Consider the following 6,278-nt stretch of genomic DNA (forward strand, 5'->3'; position numbering starts at 1 on the left):
CTCGGGTCCTCACCCCCCCCACATCCTCACCACCCCCTGCGTCCTCACCACCCCCCTGCGTCTTCACTGTCCCCCGTGTTCTCACTGCCCTCCTTATCCTCACTGCCCCCGCGTCCTCACCACCCCCCGCATCTTCATCTCTTCCATGTTTTCACCTCCCCCAGCACCTTCACCTCCCTCTGCATCTTCACCTCCCCCTACATCTTCATCTCTCCCAGCATCATCACCTCCCTCTGCATCTTCATCTCCCCCTGCATTTTCACATCCCCTTGCACCTTCATCTCCCCCTGCATCATCATCATATCCCCTCGCATCATGGCAGAAGCCCCAGCTCCTTGTCCTGGTCCTGCTCCCTCATTTGGTCAGAGACCCTCAGCATGTGCCCACACACCCTTGTTCAAAGCCCCGTCTGCTCCCAGCACAAGCCATCTGGCCCTGGCCACCTCCATCTCCCTACTCCGCTGCTGCGGCCGTGTCATCTGTCGTGGGTCTGAGTTCCCATCCCAGCAGCATGTCTGCAGGTCCAGGATGGCCCCCTCCTCTGGGGGTCTGTGCAGGGACCATCTGCCACTCAACATTCTCTCCCTCCTGAAGGTGTAACCGGCAGAGCAAGGCTTTGCCTCGTCTGCCAGTTGGATTCCCAGCCTAAGAACTTACTGTGCTGTTATCACTAAGTAATGGGGCGGAGGGGTGGGGAATCAGATACTGCCCCTCAGGACACGCTGGTTTACGGGGCCAGGCCTGCAGCCTCACCTGCTACCTGAGCTCCTGAGTCGTGTGACTTCCATCAAGTGAGGAAAATGGGGCTAATATGTCAGCTTTGCTGTGATATTTAAATGGGTTAACGTGCAGATCCCGTAGGAGCAGGGAGTGTATACAGTAAGCACTCAAGAAGAGTCCACTCTTTCCACCAAGGCTTTTGTTTGGGTGCTTGCTGGCCTTGAGCACTCGGCCAGCAGTGTCCCCCACACTGACAGCCTCGGGCCAATGTCCACTGAGAAACTCTGCTGAGAAAAGTGGGCAGTGAGTTCCTCACAGAGTGTCACTCAGCCTTGGACGTGTGCCTTAGGGCGGGTCTGGAGCCCGCGTGCCCTAATCAGCAGCTGTGCTCACCACATGATGGCACCCCAGGGTTCAAGCCTTGGAAGGCAGGTCCCCAGTCCCCATGGTGCCCCCCATGGACTCATCTGGCCTTTGGCAAAGCCCTCAAAGCCATCATAGATGGCAAACATCTTGTGCCTATCAGCGATGCCCTGCACATGGCTGAGCACATGGCCGCATTCATTCCAGTGGCGGGGGCACCCGCGTTTACGACTGCCACCTTGCAGTTGTTCTGCAAGACAGCGGGGGGATTGCTGTGTCACTGCTGCACTTGGGGAGCTCACGGTGGGTGTGCAACCAAGGAGCCTGGGACACTAGGGTTTGTGGGGAGCTCATGGCGGGTGCGCAGCCTAAGAGCCCAGGGTGCCAGGGTCCGGGGGGACATGGAAGCCTGCAGCCCAGGAGCCCAGGATGCTAGGGTCCACAGGGGACATGGAACCCTGCAGCCCAGGAGCCCAGGATGCTAGGGCCCATAGGGAACATGGGAAGCCTGCAGCCCAGGAGTCTGGGATGCCTAGGTCTGTGGGGGACATGGGAGCCTCCCGGGAGTGACAGCAGCATCACCTACCTTTGGCATCTGATCATCCAGCAACTTGATGGTGAGCCACTTGTAGGTGTTTAGATTGATCTCAAAGCTCCTAGAAGGAGAGGCCGCCATTGGGCCCAAGGTTGGGAGGGTGAACAGGACATGAGGGGCTGGCTCGGGGCATGGCTTGTGCCAAAGCAGACCATCCACTGGGCTGGGCTCTTAGGGCCAACAGGCGGCCCTGGGTCCCCCCCACACTCCCAGACCCTGGTACTTCTAGTTACATAGGATGCATGTTGTGTTTGCCAGTCATGAACCAGGCCTTTCACAAACTCAAGTTCATTTCTCAAGACGCCAGTCACGTGCCACTCTCCATCCTGACCTCACCAAATTCTCGACCACTCCACCAGCCAGCAAACAGACAACAGACTGCTCTCCCAGCTTCCCATCATGGCCTGAGGCAGCAGGGACGCTACCCGAGACGGGGCTCAGCTCAACTTCCTTGGCTGGGAAGGGAGCACCGCCCTGGAGCATGGCTGAGCATAGCTGAGGAACAAGGACCCTAGGGAAAGTCACCTTCCTCAGAGTCGCACGGCATCCTTAAACCTCCTCTCAGCCATGGCCTTCTGCATGTCCTGGGTCTTCAGACAAGTCAGGAAAGGAAGAAGGAATGTGTTAAGACTCAGACGCTGCATCGCTTCTCAGCCTTTTGGCTAAGATCAAGTGAAGACTCAGACGCTGGGTCCTGCCCTCCCCGCCCTACGTGCTGTCCAACCTCTCAGGCTGGCAGCCCGGAGTCAGCGAGCCTGCTCCTGCCCCTGCCCCAGCCCCGCTGAGAGGGACAAGCCCAGCTATGCCTGGCTCAGGCTGCTGTGATATGCAGTGCCGGGGCCACAGATCCTGAGATCCCAGGGACACAGTGCAGCCACCAGGAAGTGGAGCTTACACACAACCTTCTGAAAATCCCCAATTCGGGAGTGGGGTCACCCGGGGTGGGAGCAGAGGGTGGTGGCCCTAGGCGAAGCACTCACACCGTCCTCTGCTCCTTTCAACCTGAGGATCTCAGGCAAGTTATGCCTCTGAACTCACATTCCCTTCTCTATTCCTTGAGAAAAACAGTCCAGCTTTCAGCATCATCGGGGTTATAGAAAAATGCCCGACCCTCAGGAGAGGATCTGACAAACAACTGGTGCATGTGCACACACACATATAGCTGTGCACACACACATGCAGCCATGCACACACACATGTAGCTGTGCACACATGCAGCCATGCACATACATGCAGCCATGCACACACAGCTGTGAACACACACATGCAGCTGTGTGCACACATATGTGGCTGTGAACAGACACAGCCATACACACACATGTGTAGACATACACGCATATGCAGCCATGCACACACATGCAACCCTGCACACACGTGTGGCAGTGCACACATGCAGCTGTGCACACACACACACACACAGAGCCGTCCACACACAGCCATGCACACACCTGTAGCCACGCACACACACAGCCATGTACATACACGCAGCCATGCACACATGTAGCCATGCACACACATGCAAAGCCGCACACACACAGCTGTGCACACACATGTGTAGCCACATGCACACACTCACAGCCATGCTCACACAGATAACCACTGGAGCACACACAGCTGTGTGCACACACATGTACCCATGGCACCACGTGTAGCCACACACATGCATTTGTGCACACACAGCCGTGCATACACAAGCAGCTGTGTACACACATGTAGCTGTGTATATACACACACAGTTGTGCACACATGTAGCCACACACCCACATGCAGCCATGTAGAGACACATAGCCATGTAAATACACTTATCTGTGCACATGTGTAGCCACACGTGCACATGCAGCCGTGCACACACAAAGTCATGTACATGCACGCAGCTGTGCACACATGTAGCCACACGCACACATATAGCCATGCACACACACGTGCAGCCATACACACATGTAGCTCTGCACACACATGCAGCTATGCACACACATGCAGCCGTGGACACACAAACGCAGCCATGCAGATACATACAGCCATGTACATACATGCAGCTATGCACACATGTGGCCACACACGCTCTCACAGTTGTGCACACATTTACCCATGCACACACAAAGCTGTGCACACACAGCCATGCACACACACGTGTAGCCACATGTGCACACAGCTGTGTACACACACAGCCATGCATACACGTGTACCATGTGCATGCACACACACCTGTGCACACATGCGCATCCATGCACAAACATGTAGCCGTGCCCATGCACACAGCCATGCACACACATGTGTAGCCACATGTGCACATGCAGCCATGCACACATGCAGTTATGCACACACACACAGCCATGCACACACATGTAGCTGTGTGGACATGCAGCCGTGTGCACACATATGTAGCCACACACGTAGCCGTGCATACATGCATTCATGCACACAAAAGCAGCTGTGTACACACACAGAGCCATGTACATGCACAGGCAGCCATGTATGCACACGGAGCCATGTACACACAGGCAGCCATGCACACATGTAGACACACATGCACACACAGCCATGCACCCATGTGTACCACATTTGCATATGCTGCTGTGCACACACACACACAGCCGTGCACACACACACATGCACGAGCAGTCTCACATACACAGAAACATGCACACACACACACACACACCTTTATTCACTCCCAAAGTCTCTTGATAATTACGTTTCTATGGCTACTTCCAACAAGTCCCAGACTGAATTACTACACCACCTCTCTGCACAGGTATAAAGTACAGATGCTTCAGAGCTGCCAGAAAGGCCCAATAAAATGAGTCACAAACAGGCCTTGGAAAATAAAAGACAGTGACAATGTCTGATGTGGCTCGCTGCCACCTGATCTAGTGCTCAATCACCTGGGAAAGCACAGCCCGCGGTTGTGCATCCAGAGCCCCATCCCAGGGCCGGTGCATGCTAGGATATCACCCCAAGTGGCCATTCCGGTGTGACAACTCAGACTGGAATGTCCTTGGGGACAGAGGGCAGGGACGGCTGATATCGAGAGGCTGCACCCCATCCACCTTGCCCCCGGGAAGCCCTCCTGGATCTCTCACAGACCCATATCCCTACATGTCTTGTGTTATTGGCAAAAACACAGGTGCTCTGCACACTCTCTTTCCTAACAGCCTGACCTCATCTTTGGGCAGTTTCTGCTACGTGCCACACACACGGACTCAGTCCTGGTGTCACAGAGCCCCCAGCTCCCCCACGGCCAGTGGCCCACATCCCGGGAGAGCTCACCATCCACACGCAGGGCCCTTGCCTCCCCCACGGCCAGCAGCCGGTGTCCTGGGGGTGCTCACCATCTGCACGCAGGGCCCCCACCTACCCCACGTCCAGTGGCCAATGTCCCGGCGCACTTACCTTCTGCACACACTCCACCAGAGGCAGGACCACAGCCTGATTCCCACTCAGCGACACCACACAGGCCGGGGTCTTCAGGGGGACCTGGAGAAAGGTGACCACGGCCTCCGCCCCCATGCGACTGGCCTGGAAGTGATAATCACAAAGGTCAAAGACAAGGTTAAAGGTCCAGGCAACAGGCCCACCGCTCCAGGGAGGCACGACTGTCAGCAGACACATCCGAGACCTGAGGCCTGGCCCATGTCCAGATGGACCTGACGTGCCCCCATCCCGTCTCCCGGGACCGAAACCTGGCGAACTCCTTACAGTCCATCCTATTATGACTAACCCCACCCCCCCAGCCAGTGAGGAAATCCCAATCGATCACACTAGGAAGGGGCTGGCAGGGGGGCAGTGAGGGGGCATCAGAGGTGTGGAGAGCCCCCAAGACCAGTGCCCATGAGTCTGCACTGGCCTTTGGCCTCAGGGCCTGCATCTAGAAAGTCACACATGTCCCCCTCTGCCTCGTCCCCTTGTATTCAGGGGTCCCCCAGCGTCTGGGTGACTGGGAGCCTAGCGAGTCTCCAGAGGCACCATTCACATCTCCAGCATGAGCCACCCTGTCTGCAGGCAGGGACACTTATCATCAGATGGCCACTGGGTGGCTCTGCTGAGTGTCGATCTTCTGGTCAGCACGTTCCTTCTCCCGCTCCTGGGAGGCGCCTACACTTCCCTCCTCACTCACCAAAATCCTGTCAAAGGCCCAAGGAGTCCCACCTCTCTGCATGTGTCTGAGGATGGTCACCCACATGTCATACCCCAGCTGTGTGACCACGAGGTGTGAAAAACAGTGACATGGATGTCACGTCACACTCTGTGCCAGGGCTGGGGAATCAGGGGTCCTCTCCGCAGATCTATGTGGGGGAAACTTCCAATGTCTAAAGTTCACTTCCCAGAGGTGAGCCAAGATTGGATTCATGAAAAAGAATGTTTTGCTGTCAAGTAAAACGTGTGTCTCCCCTGCCCTGCAAATGAGCATAACTAATGTGATTTTTAAAAGGACACATCATCACCAATGCCTTATGGAAACGTTGACACTTCCCCCGGTGACCTTAACTGCATAGCTGCATTCGGAAAGCACAGCGTGGACGCCGTGATCAGCCACGGAGTCCCCCCAGGCGCGCCCCATGTGAGCGCCGCGGTGGGGAGGCCTGGCCAAGCCACCATC

The 6,278-nt window shown here is 56.2% G+C and overlaps 1 pseudogene; it reads right to left on the reverse strand.

Moving 5' to 3' along the window:
• LOC115287040 overlaps positions 1 to 5,891 on the reverse strand; it is a 40,907-nt pseudogene extending 35,016 nt beyond the window's left edge.
• Positions 5,892 to 6,278: the final 387 nt, after the last annotated feature.

Source organism: Suricata suricatta, chromosome 3 (assembly GCF_006229205.1).
Source record: "Suricata suricatta isolate VVHF042 chromosome 3, meerkat_22Aug2017_6uvM2_HiC, whole genome shotgun sequence".
Lineage (NCBI taxonomy): Eukaryota > Metazoa > Chordata > Mammalia > Carnivora > Herpestidae > Suricata > Suricata suricatta.